Source organism: Thamnophis sirtalis, unplaced genomic scaffold, assembly GCF_051295495.1.
Source record: "Thamnophis sirtalis isolate CommonGarterSnake01/CBP01778 unplaced genomic scaffold, rThaSir2_p1.2 scaffold_4, whole genome shotgun sequence".
Lineage (NCBI taxonomy): Eukaryota > Metazoa > Chordata > Lepidosauria > Squamata > Natricidae > Thamnophis > Thamnophis sirtalis.
In genome coordinates this window covers 39,323,852-39,336,624 of record NW_028261384.1, presented here as the reverse complement: position 1 = coordinate 39,336,624, position 12,773 = coordinate 39,323,852, and the positions used below count along the sequence as shown (strand labels likewise).

Sequence of the window (12,773 nt, the reverse complement as noted above, 5' to 3'; positions counted from 1 at the left end):
CCTTCCCCAGTTACGCCCACTGAACTGGTGGTAAAAAAAGTTGAATTTCACTACTGCTGCAGATCCATCTACTCTGAAGGGCTTACATCATCTATCCCTACAGTCAAGTAATAGAGTTGCCTATATTGGTACCAAGCCAAACAGAAACTTCCCTATGTCACAGAAATTTCCCTACGTTCACCACAGTACATAAACAGAGATTTAGTAGAAATCCATTAATAATTAGTATAAGAATCATTTTGAATTCTAAAGTAGAAATATACATAGTAAAAATAATATTGCTAATTTCAGTCAGATTCCCAGCATTTTTCCAAACGGCTGTAAGATAGTACTAAAATTGACTCTGTCTCTTTTACAGCTTACCTAACTAGTAAATACTAAAAGCTGTTTTCCTTGATTTTCAACACAGAGTTGCTAGCAGCTGTTTCAACATTTATAAACATGATTCCCCCTGATTGCCAAATAACCATAAATTCACATACATATTTTTTATTGCAAGCATAAAAATAATTACATGTCTGATTAAATCCACTTATGCTCAGGTCTTACTAAATCTCTAATAGATATAAATTGTTCCAATGTACTCCATGGAACACATAAATATTAGAGCTGCAGCCTGTTGTCTGAAGGACAAACGAGTGTTATACTATTGAAATCAAATTGGGTTATCTGTCAATTGACCAACTGTGATGGTCATATAATTAACAAATTTAAAATTTAAATATAAATAATTATTTTTTCATTAGGCAATACATACATTAATATAATAAAGGAATTATATTTGTAAAAAAAAGCTATATAGTTTATTGTACAAGGATATCTACTTTCCATTTTTGATATAGCAATAGTTAGGCTTATATACCGCTTCATAGGGCTTTCAGCCCTCTCTAAGCGGTTTACAGAGTCAGCATATTGCCCCCAACAACAATCTGGGTCCTCATTTTACCCACCTCGGAAGGATGGAAGGCTGAGTCAACCTTGAGCCTGGTGGGATTTGAACAGCCAAACTGCTGAACTGCAGTGCTGCATTTTAACCACTGCGCCACCCCGGCTTAACTTGTTCCTGCAAATATTTATTGTCAACGAGTCTTTGCCAGCTTGGCATTTGCTAAATACCATATTTTTCAGAGTACAAGACACACCGGAGTATAAGACGCACCAGAGTATAACACCCACCAAGGTTTTGAAGAGGCTTTTTTTTTAAAAAAAAAGTAGGTAGGTAGGTAGATAGAGGGATAAAAGGGAGAGAAAGAGAAATACAGTAGGGAGAAAGAAAGAGTGTGTAGGTAGGTAGAAGGATAGAGAGAGAGATAAATAGAGATAAATACAGTAGATAGGTAGGGAGGAAGAGAGAAAGTAGGTAGGTTGGTAGGTAGAGGGATAGAGAGAGAGAAAGAGAGAGAAATACAGTAGATAGGTAGAGAAAGAGAGTAGGTAGGTAGGTAGGTAGAGGGAGAGAGAGAAATACAGTAGGTAGGTAGGTAAGTAGAGAGAGAGTAGGTAGATAGGTAGGTAGATGTTTCCAGGTGTACTTATCCATGTGCGGGAGGAGGAAATTGCTGACAAACTGCAGCACCTAAGACTTAGTTTCTGCTGGCACAGCATTTGATCAATGTAATTCTCATCAATCAATTAAAGAGCTTTGCACTCTGCAAACTTCCCCAAAAGGCCCATTTTTCTTTTTTTTTAAAAAGCGTGAATAGCCTGGAGGGGGGCTTGCAGAGTGCTCCTGGGAGGGCAAAAATGAGCAAAAAACGGTCCATTTTTTTGTTTAAAAAATTGCATGCATAGCCTTATGAAGGCTTATAGAGGGCTGCTGGAGGGGCAAAAATGGGGCCCGTCTTTTGCTCATTTCTGTCCCCCCCAGCCCGCGGGGGGGGGGAGCCTCCATAAGGGTATGGATAGCCATTTTGGTGAAAGGGCGGGCTTCAGGAGGCAAAAAATGCTGTATTCGGTTTATAAGACACACCCAGATTTTCAGCTGCTTTTTTGAGGAAAAAAGGTGTTATTCTCCCAAAAATACCGTATGTCATACTGCACCTAATAGAATTTACTAGTATCATCATGCTGGCAATGGAATTCTAGAAACTATAATGGCTAAATCCTGATTCAATTGCAGTGATCCTATTTCTTTTAGCAAAGATTACATTTTACCTACAATATTTAGTAATGTATTTAGATCTGAGTCAAGCAGATATCACTATAACACTTGTTGATGGTTCTTTTAAATGCTGAATCTTAATTCATTTGCCAGTCACAATAATCCCTTTATCCTAATGAAGCCATCTGGGTGTATTCATATGAATTTTTTGAATGTTTATACTTCTATAGTGCAGTTTAGTTTTAATGTATGAACTATTTAATTTCCACAATAAGAAGTTCTACAAAGAAAAGAATATAAGCTGTTTTCAAAATGTATATTGTATTATTATTTAATAATAGTAATGTAATAATATGTAATGTAATAACAGTAAAATACCTAATTCATGTGTTGGATTTGATGCATTTACAATCACATTAAAATAATAGCAGGCTATGAGTGTAGAATTAATAAGTTCCCTGCATATTAAATAATATACAGTAGTTTATACAAGCAATGCTTAATCTGGCAAGGTTCATATATAAGGTTTATAAAGAAAGTGAAATACATGGAAGCATATTTAGGTAAAAGGTTTATTTACTTGTTTCATTTTAGCAAGATGTTCGGGCAGCTTAGGGTATGAATCCATCTGGCCCAATTTTGACTCTGCCAATATGCTACCCAATAGTTTTTTGGATATGTTTATGCTTCTTTTCTTCTTGAGGCTCAGTATCGATATTCCAGTGGCTCAGTGCCTAAGACGCTGAGCTTGTCAATCAGAAAGGTTGGCAGTTCGGTGGTTTGAATCCCTAGCACCATGTAATGGAGTGAGCTCCCGTTACTTGTCCCAGCTTCTGCCAATTTAACCATTTGAAATCATGTAAAAATGCAAGTAGAAAAATAGGAACCACCTTGGTGGGTAGGTAACAGCATTCCGTGCACATTTGCCATTTAGTCATTCCGGCCACATGACCACGGAGACATCTTCGGACAGTGCTGGCTCTTCGCCTTTGAAACGGAGATGAGCACTGCCCCCTAGAGTCAGGAACGACTAGCAGATGTGTGAGAGAAACCTTTACCTTTACCTTATTGATGTTCCAGTTCACAAGTTGAAGCTTTGAAACCTTACCCCATGGTAACTCTCTGTGGCATATGCTGTCTCATAACGTTTACCTTTACAAATGGAACTGTATCATATGCTAAAATGGAGGTTTGGCTGAGAAACAAGATATAAACCATATGATGTAGGTACACTTAAACAACATCTCCACTGTGTAGTAAGGAAAGTCACTCTGGGAGTTGTGAACCTGGAAATTTCTTTCCAGCTGCATTAATTAGCAGCAAATATAAGTCTGCAGCTGTGTTGCCCAACACAAGAAAGGAATAATGTTAGCTATTCACCCTAGAATCATAGAACCAAATTTATGTGAAGTGTTAGTACCATTTTATAATGCCTTAGTAAGACCACACTTGGAATATTGCATCCAGTTTTGATCACCAAAATATAAAAAAGATGTTGAAACTCTGGAAAGAATGCAGAGAACAACAGCAAAGATGATTAGAGGCAGTGGTGGGATCTTGCCGGTGTAGCAACGGATGCAGTGATAATTTCTTTATGAAGAAAAGAAGACCAGATATTTTCAAGTAAAAGCACTTTAATTTCATAGGGCTGTGTATGAGTAAGAGAGTTGCATTTAACCTTGAATTTTTACACACACACACACACACACACACACAGAGAGAGAGCGAGAGAGAGACATACAGAGAGAGTAATATATAGCCATTTTTCTGTCCACACTTTTTGTTATGCCCCAATTTAACCTCTAAATAAAGAGTAACGTTCTGTATACTCAGATACATATTCCTTTCAGAGAATGACATGTCAGTTTAATCTGTTACTACCACGAGAAAAGGTTGCCTGAAAACTCCTGCTCTTTTATTATTCCTTTAAGCAGGTAAACTTTGTAAATAGGCCACAGTGAGTGTCCTTCAGTTGGAGGAATGGGCAACATGATTTGAACTTGCATGATAAAATAAAGGAAAGCTTTGTAGTTGAATTAAATACCTTCACTCAAAAGATTTACTGTGGTAATTGTGACAAAGTCATGGCTGTTTATTTAGCAGCAAGAAAGTTTTTAAAAGACAGGAGGCATTGTTGTTATTTGCCTTGCAAATTATAAAATACCTCAAAAATTACATGGTTTCAAACTGTGTGACACAGATTGTAAAAATAATATATAGTTTTGAATTTTATTAAGAAAGTTGAATTAAATTAACTATTGGGATTCCTAAGGTTTTCTATAATTTAAACTTTATCATTATAGAAGAATGATATTTGGTTGTACTTTGAACATTTTGGAAAGCCAAGTATAAAGAAAAACCGTATAGTAAGTTTAAACATTGATACTTTACTATAGAGTTAAACATTAGTAGTGAATATGTTTTAGTTGTGAGTACTTTATTCATTTAACGTAACAAAAGGAGGCACAACTGGACAGCCATTTTGCCATATAGCCAAATATTATCTATTCAGTCAAACATCATTCCTCTTGGGTCTCGCATAACACAATTTTACCTCATCTGCCTAGTATTAAGTATGGAAGATCAGATGAGAAACCAAACTTGTACTCATTCCATGAATCAGACTATGAGAAAGACATAATCAAACAGAAATATCATGTCTAAGAATAAAATTCAGTGCCAAGAGTCAGTTGTAGACAGAGAACTCAGCTAAAATCCCTACTTTTAAGCGGGATGATATTCCAAAAGAAACCCCTTCCCACAAGGTCAATTGAGTCTTTACTCTCTAATCCTAGGATCAGGGATATTTAAAAATAAAAAAGTTGCCATTTCTAGGTGTTACCATGCAGGTTTATTGCATTTTGTTATCTCAAGTTTATCTCCCATCCATGTTAATAAACAAATAAATAATATGCTTTAATTAAATCTATTCTATTAATTTGGGCTTTGAATTTAATTTTCTACCTAGCTGTAACTCTCAGATCTCTAGACACTGAACTCTTTATTCAGGAATGGGATGATTTGGCAGAAGACTCCAAGACATGAGTCAGCAAATTAGTCTGTTTGTTGAAGACAAAAATGAAGCCAAATTCACAGAATATTTGCCATTTAGCCGCAGAAGTCAAAATCTGAATATGAACTATGCTTCAGATTTTTAATTCTAGTATTTTTTTTCTTCTTCCTTCCTAGGCAATGGACCCTTGGTTGTATTCTTGATAGGTTTGGAAAGTAACCGAATCTCCATTGAGGTAATAACAGTTTTGAGCCCCGTTCCTGCTTTAGCAGCTTCATTAGTTACAGATCTAAGTTCACAACATACTGGACCTGGCCAATTGCCTTACTTCATTTTTTCAGAAATGGAAATAACAGATCCAATCAGAACTGGTGACAATTAGAGAGCTTGCTGGAGGGAAATTTGTAGGGGAAGTTTATAGAAACTAAAATGGTACAGATAGTCCTCACATTATGACTATAATTGAGCCCAAAATTTATTGCTAGGTGAAACATTTGTTAAGTTAATTTTGCTCCATTTTACGACTTTTCTTGCCACAATTGTTAAGTAAATCATTGCATTTGTTAAGTTAGTAACAGTTGTTAAGTGAATCTAGGTTCCCCATTGACTTTGCTTGTCAGAAGGTCACACAAGCTGATCATATGACCCAAGGAGACTGCAACGGTCATAAATATAAACCTGTTGCCAAGCCGCCGACTGGCGACTACGCGGAGGAGAGCCTTCTCAGTAGCAGCTCCGACCCTTTGGAACGATCTGCCCGTGGAGATTCGTACCCTCACCACCGTCCAGACCTTCCGCACAGCCCTCAAGATCTGGCTATCCTGTCAGGCCTGGGGATAATATCCTAATCCGCCCCGCCCGAATGCTGAATGAATGTTGTGTTTTACTGTTTTATTTTATTTTATTCACACTTTATGTTTCTCTTGCACTACCTCCCATGAGTTGTAAGCCGCCCTGAGTCCCCTCAGGGAAAAGGGCGGCCTATAGATGCCAAATAAAACTCTAAAAAAACTCTAAACTCTAAATTGTGATTTTGTGACCATGGAGATACTGCAATGGTCATAAGTCACTGTTATAAGTCGAGGACTGTATTTGTAGTCACGCAATTGAAGTCCCAACTTCCTTATTCACATCTGTGATACCTCCCCTTCACTCTACTGGTACCTTTGATCTCTAGAGTCTTGTAGGGCCCTAGATTTTGATTCTAGCAAAATCTTAATTGTCATTGTTTTTTTAAAATTAATTTTTAATTCTCAAAGATAAAAGGCAATTATGCAAAACAGGAAAAAGCAGAAAGGGGGAACAATGGAAAATGTTTAAAAAGAAACCTACAAGAAAAAAAATGAAAACAACATAAAAAAGAACAAAAACAGTTCTCTTCAATATGGATACAATTGTGTAATAAGTAATTTCTAGTTTGACAAAAAGCAGATATTCAGCTAAAATATAAAAGATATATGTATCCTAAAAATAAATGGTAATATTGATGTAGATAATTTCTTCCTGCAAAAAATCAATTAAATTGGTTTATGCAACATTCATATCAATGTGTTTATAATGGTTTCAAATCATATGCTAAATTAAAATAGTTATTTTATTTATATATTCATTTATTTTAATTGAGTTAAACAGCTACTTAGCTCATAGCATTAGTGAATATGTAAATCAATGTATTTTAGATGGTGATTTTATAATCATACAGTTTGTAATTTGTTGATAGTATTGCTTATTGTGAGATTTCTTGAAACTCTAAATGGTATAAATTAAAAATATGAATTAAAAACAAACAAACATGAACAGTATTGATATTACTGATCCATTTGAAAATTACCAAATGTACACATTCTCCCTTAAAAAATTGAGGTGAAATTAAGATTTTTTAAAATAAGCATATTCGTTGCCTCGACTGAAAATAATTCAGTCAATCATAATTTTCCCCCTTAAAATAATTATTTTTAAAAAACTTTTAAAAAATGCTAAAATTAAAAGCTTACAATAGCACATTATGAATCTGTTTTTTTTAAAATGGTCCTCTAGTGAGTCTCTGTCAAATTTTATGTCATAAAGTTGGAAAGTTTTCAAGAGGCTTTCTACTTGTGAATAATATCATGCAAAAGCATATTCATAAGTCTCTCTTTGTGGCATTACTGTAGATTTAGGTGGCATTAATTAGAAGCTAGTATTATAGTGGAGGCTGGATGAAGCAATAAATACCCTTTCTGGGTGACTATAGGTCACAGAGCTGCAAATCCAGTATTTATCATCAGAAAGACTGTTTCTTTCTAGTTAGAAACAGTACCATAACTCAAAGACTTAGTACTTGGAGAGTACTAAGAAAAGAAAGAGGTTAGACAGAGTAACACAATACAATATTTTAAGTCTTCATTATAAGCTACTAAGGCAGCTGTCTAGATTTAAGGTTGTATCAAAAGCAGTCACTTAAATTGAAACATCTCACTTAAATAGCAGAAAAGCTAATAATAATAATTTGGACAAAATGTAGTTAAAAATCCAGTATGAACAACTGGCTGACTGTGCAATGAATGATGATGATGATAATAATAATAATAATAATAATAATAATAATAATAATAATAATAATAATATAATATTTATATCAAAAAAACTTCTTTAAGTCTTAAAAGTAATTCAAGGAAACAGCTGTATCTGATTCCAATTTTATTTGGCTATTCATAGACAAAAATGAATTGTCATAGTAATGCCTGCATAGTTGTTTTGAGGGAAAACATAGTTTTAAATATGAACATCCTTTATCCAACCAAACTAAGGGAATATTTAGCTTCATAACATGTCTATGAAATTGGTTAAAGATGACACTGACTTGCTACAAATGCTTAGATATCTATATGGCTGAGCAATTCAGAAAAATTAAGTCTGTCTTGGAGATTCGAATATTCATAACAATGGCTAATGATGATTAGAGAAATATGGGCATTGCAAAACTTTTAACTATTTAAATATTCAAATGTGGGTTATTTTTAAAGCCTCTGTTTAACTAATTAGTAGGTAGCAGCCCAAAACCTGTTTCACAAAAGGAATATGAAAGAGAAGATATCAAAACTGACAATTTGACATTTGTTCTAGGCAACAATAAGGCTTGTGTATGTGTTTGTAGTTTAAAGTATAATAATGGACAAGTATAATTTCTGTTTTCCCATTTCATATGTATGAAGCCTAAGGCACGCTGTTGCAATCATATGTCAGTTGTTGCAACAGAATTATTAAAGACAACCCTGCAATTCCCTGATCTTGAAAATCCTATAGGAAATTGAGAGTACAAGTACACAGTTACACATAAAAGCACGAACAACAGGTTGTAATATATTGCTAACGTCAAGGACAAACCTTACCCAGCAGGAAAAAATAGACACATCACATCTCAGAAGGTAAAGGTATATGTAGCTGTGTTTGCAATTGTGTTTGTGATGTTTGTGTCTGTGTGGTCATTGTGATTTACTAATATTGAAAACAAAGGATTTTTTTTTAAAAAAAATGTAAAATATAATTTGACAGACATTTTGCTGAAAAGTAAAAAGACAATATTAGTTATATTGTATACAAAATATTACCAAAGAGAACAAGGGGAAAAAATCTAAGCTTTTAACTTTTGCTTGTAGATGATACAATATATCTTTCAAAACCCAAAATTTAAAAGATAGTGATTCCAAACAAACAATATGCTCGCAAAGTTATTCTGTTTATGCATAAAGATGTTACAGTATACCTCCATCTATTGGAAATGAGTATATTCATAAAGAATAATGTCCATTTTATTTGATCTTTGCTTCATCTTTAAAATGCAATTTATTAACATTTAATCATAGACTGATTTCAGTAATATATTTCTATATACATTTAACATATTTGAAATAATTATATGCAGAATTTGATTATTTTGATTGAGAGTTAGTGCCTGCAATATAATACTGGCTTTTTAAAATAGGAATTACTTCAATGGAATTATTTCTATGGATGGTATAAAAATATTAAGGGTTGTTCGTTTTTTTATTCATGTCAGAAGCATCATAATTAAAATACAGCATATTATATCACATAAAATTTAAAACATAAAGTGCAAGATTAAAATATGTACAAATTAAACAAATATTGCCCCGAAACCAGCAACATTAATCGCATTTTGTTGGCTTTCATGAGTGTACACTGATCAGGGCACATAAGGCAGGTAACATATGTGTTGTTGTCTGCATGTCACCAGAATTGCAAAGAGAATATTAAGGATATAACATAGTTATTTGTTAAGTATGTTAAGTAAGTTACTTTCTACAAGTGCCATATCTTAACCATGCCATCTTTAGAATATGGCATTACTACTATTGAGCTGTAATTCTGTAGCTTGAAAAATAGCAAAAAAAGAAAAAAATCTGTTCACAAGCTTTATAAGCACAATTGGAACAAAAACATTAAAAATTAATTGTTTTTGTATGCTTTCTTCAATTGTATAAGAGACATTTTTAAAGAATTGCAATTCTATACTTATTGACTTACTTCTTGAAGATTTGGAAGCAAGCTAGATGGAACTCAATGGGACCTATTTCTAAGACATATCTGGATAACATTGAAAAGACATCATAGTCAGTCACTTTGACTCCCAGTTGATGAGTTGTTTTTTGTGAGGGTAAGAGAGAAACAAATATATGAGTCCTGAAAATAATTGTTCTGTTTCATCTTCACCATTAGCAATCTAATTTTAACATGCCCCAAGCAATGAACTGAAATGCGCAAAATTTATTGTTGTGCTTAGAAGAATTAAGTGTTTCTTAGTTTTTACTAATTTGTAAGATATTACATATACAAACAAGCGTTTCCCTAAAACCAGGAACTTATTAGTTATTTTTTGGTTTATAATAAATCCTTGTACAGTAGTTCTAAATATGTGTAAGAAGGAAGATGAGGGCTATATTAGATCCACACAAAGTCCTATCTAGTTCAATATTCTTTTCTCAAAATTGAATATATGAAAGGGGAAAAATACATATATTTACTAGTAGACTTTCTCATTTGTGTTCTTCAAAGACATCCTGTCTCCAATACTGATGAAATAAGCACCTTAACAAATAGCCATTAATAGTATTATTTCCCATTAATTTATTTCATTCTTCTCTAAGGTGAAAATTAGATGCTCAGATATTAGGTCTATGAAACTTAGGTTTCAAAAATAGGGAAGATTTAGAGTTTCCTATATCTCTTTGTTGCCATCTAGGCATTCTCCAGATTTTTACAGCCCTGTTACATCTTAGTGTTGGGTTGACTTATGGGGATTTGCCTCTCAAAACAATATTCCATTGTCCCACATGGCACAATTGTCACTAACAAGGCTAAGGGAGATATTTCATTAAAAGAAAAATGGCCGAAGAAGATACAATAATTTACAAAATAAGAAAAGAAAAATAAATTGTGTGATTTTGGGCCAGTTCGGTTTTAAACAAATTCCTTTCTGGACATTTTCCATGATAAATCATAGAGTATAAAACAATGAAATGGCAGTTTGGGAATTTCCACGGTGCAGAATGTATTGGCTGCCTTCTATACCAATAAACAGATATCAAATACTGTACAATATTTTAACTTCTAAAAACTGCATCCTATTTTAAAGTATTTCTAAGAACAAAATTATGCAGTTTCCAATTTTCAGCCACCTGCTTCTCTGTGAAACTAAGTGTATTCTATAGTAGTATTAATTTGGAGATAATTTTCTAGAACACATTGCTTACTTCCATATGCATTTTACTTCCCAAGAAACTATCAAATTCAGGTTAGAGACTAGTGCTATCCCCTTAGAGAGTCCCAAGTGGATTTTAATTTTCAGAGGACTTCATGCACCATTTGTTGTTTATTCCTTTGTAATAGTATTATTTCCATTATGATAATAGGATTATGTTCATCATAACATGTGTTGTCTTTCATGGTGTAACCTCAACTTTTCCCATAGGAAGAGAGAGGATATGAATGGCTTATCTGGTATAATGGGTTCAAATTAATTTTAATCTTGCTATCATAAGAAAAGTTTAATGCATATTTAATACTAGGTTTTTAGTATTTAAATAACATAATGGCAATTATAAAATAGAATTAATTGAATTCTAATATGGGGAAGAAAAGGTATATGGTGGGTTACACAGTATTTGAAAGATTAGGGTCCACAAATCAGGGCTTTAACAGTTGCAAGAAGAAACAGTGATTTGAGAAGTCTTTAAAAAGAGTGATAAGAGTTGATGACAATTTTTATTCTTCTATTTTTTTTCCCTTTTGATATGAGTGGGAGCTCTTGTTTCTCTGCTGAAAATGATTCAAAACTCGGAAACCAATTTAATTGGTAATTTTGATCCTCTTGGGAGAAGGGAAATCAAAATCAAATTAAGCTGAAATCAAATCAGAATTGCATCAAATCAAATCAACATCAAATCTTGATTATTGTCATAGACCAGCAAACATTTTTCCAGTGTACATAAATCTACATAAATCCCTATTTTAAAAAGCCTGCTTGAATCCTGAAAATTCAGCTAAATTTATGCTGCTGAATTCTAATTTTGATACTGTATTTCTGTGGTATCCCCAACTCAGTCTTGGAAACTCTGGTATTGGTTTTTGGTTAGTTCTGCCCAAGTCCTGTTTTTGGAGTAGTTGATATACCCCATCATGGCGTATAAAACGTCCACTGACCAAACAAAGCTATCCAAAATTAATTCCCCTTTTCTCAGAAAAATTGGTACACGTAGGCTGGTATAACTCACGCTTTAGAAACAATAACCTTTGCATAGCCTATAGGCATATAATTCATAAGGATGAAAAGAAATGAAGATCAACCTGTTGTCCATAGTGATATAAATGTAAGTATTAGAATATACCTAAAAATGAAATCTAAAATAAATCTGTACTATCAAATAGCTGTAAATAATACATCTGTTTTTCTTGCTGTGAGTTGCCATAAACAATTCTCTATGAAAGCACAGCAACATTGTTTCTTTTTTAGATGGGGCATTCAATGTCCTTTTTAAAAAAAAGCAAATCTACAAACTGGCAATAATCATCCACCAAATATAAATTGTTTTTTTTAGTTGCTTATGAGACTGATAAACGCTTACAAAAAAGAGATTAATGTAAAGAAGTGCATATCTAGGCTAATGTAGTATGAACATGTTTTATAATTTGCGGTGTTGCATGAAGTCAAAATTGTTCCTTAAGTTGGATTGACTATACCTTAAATGTACCTTCAGTACATTTACTGAAGCTGTTTTCATAGAGAAAACGACAACTATTATACATACTTGCTACATTGGTACAGGTGTATAATAAGCCTGTGTAATTAGATGAAAGATACATAATGGTTTGTTGTTGGTTATGCATTTACAACAGCTGACGATGTGCTTAATGTGCAGTTCAAAAATTAAGAAAATTACTTAGGGCTCCGCAGGAGGATTCCTTATGGACCTCAATTCAAAAACACACTGCTTTTTTCAAAGTGGATTCCCAGGGCTGTCTGTAATTTAACTTGTAAGCTATTATTTTTATTCAAGATGGTTAAAAAATGTAAATCACTGTCTAACTGAAAGTAACAAAATCTCCAGAAGATGTGAATCTACTTTTTGTAATAATATATTTGTATGCAAAATAGAATTC

The 12,773-nt window shown here is 33.4% G+C and overlaps 1 long non-coding RNA gene across 1 annotated transcript in view; it reads left to right on the top strand.

Moving 5' to 3' along the window:
- The first annotated feature begins 8,324 nt into the window (after positions 1-8,324).
- LOC106545245 (uncharacterized) overlaps positions 8,325-12,773 on the top strand; it is a 109,145-nt gene continuing 104,696 nt past the window's right edge. Inside the window, exon 1 of the long non-coding RNA XR_015696241.1 lies at positions 8,325-8,521. This is a non-coding gene — a long non-coding RNA (uncharacterized LOC106545245). The remainder of the gene's footprint in view (positions 8,522-12,773) is intronic.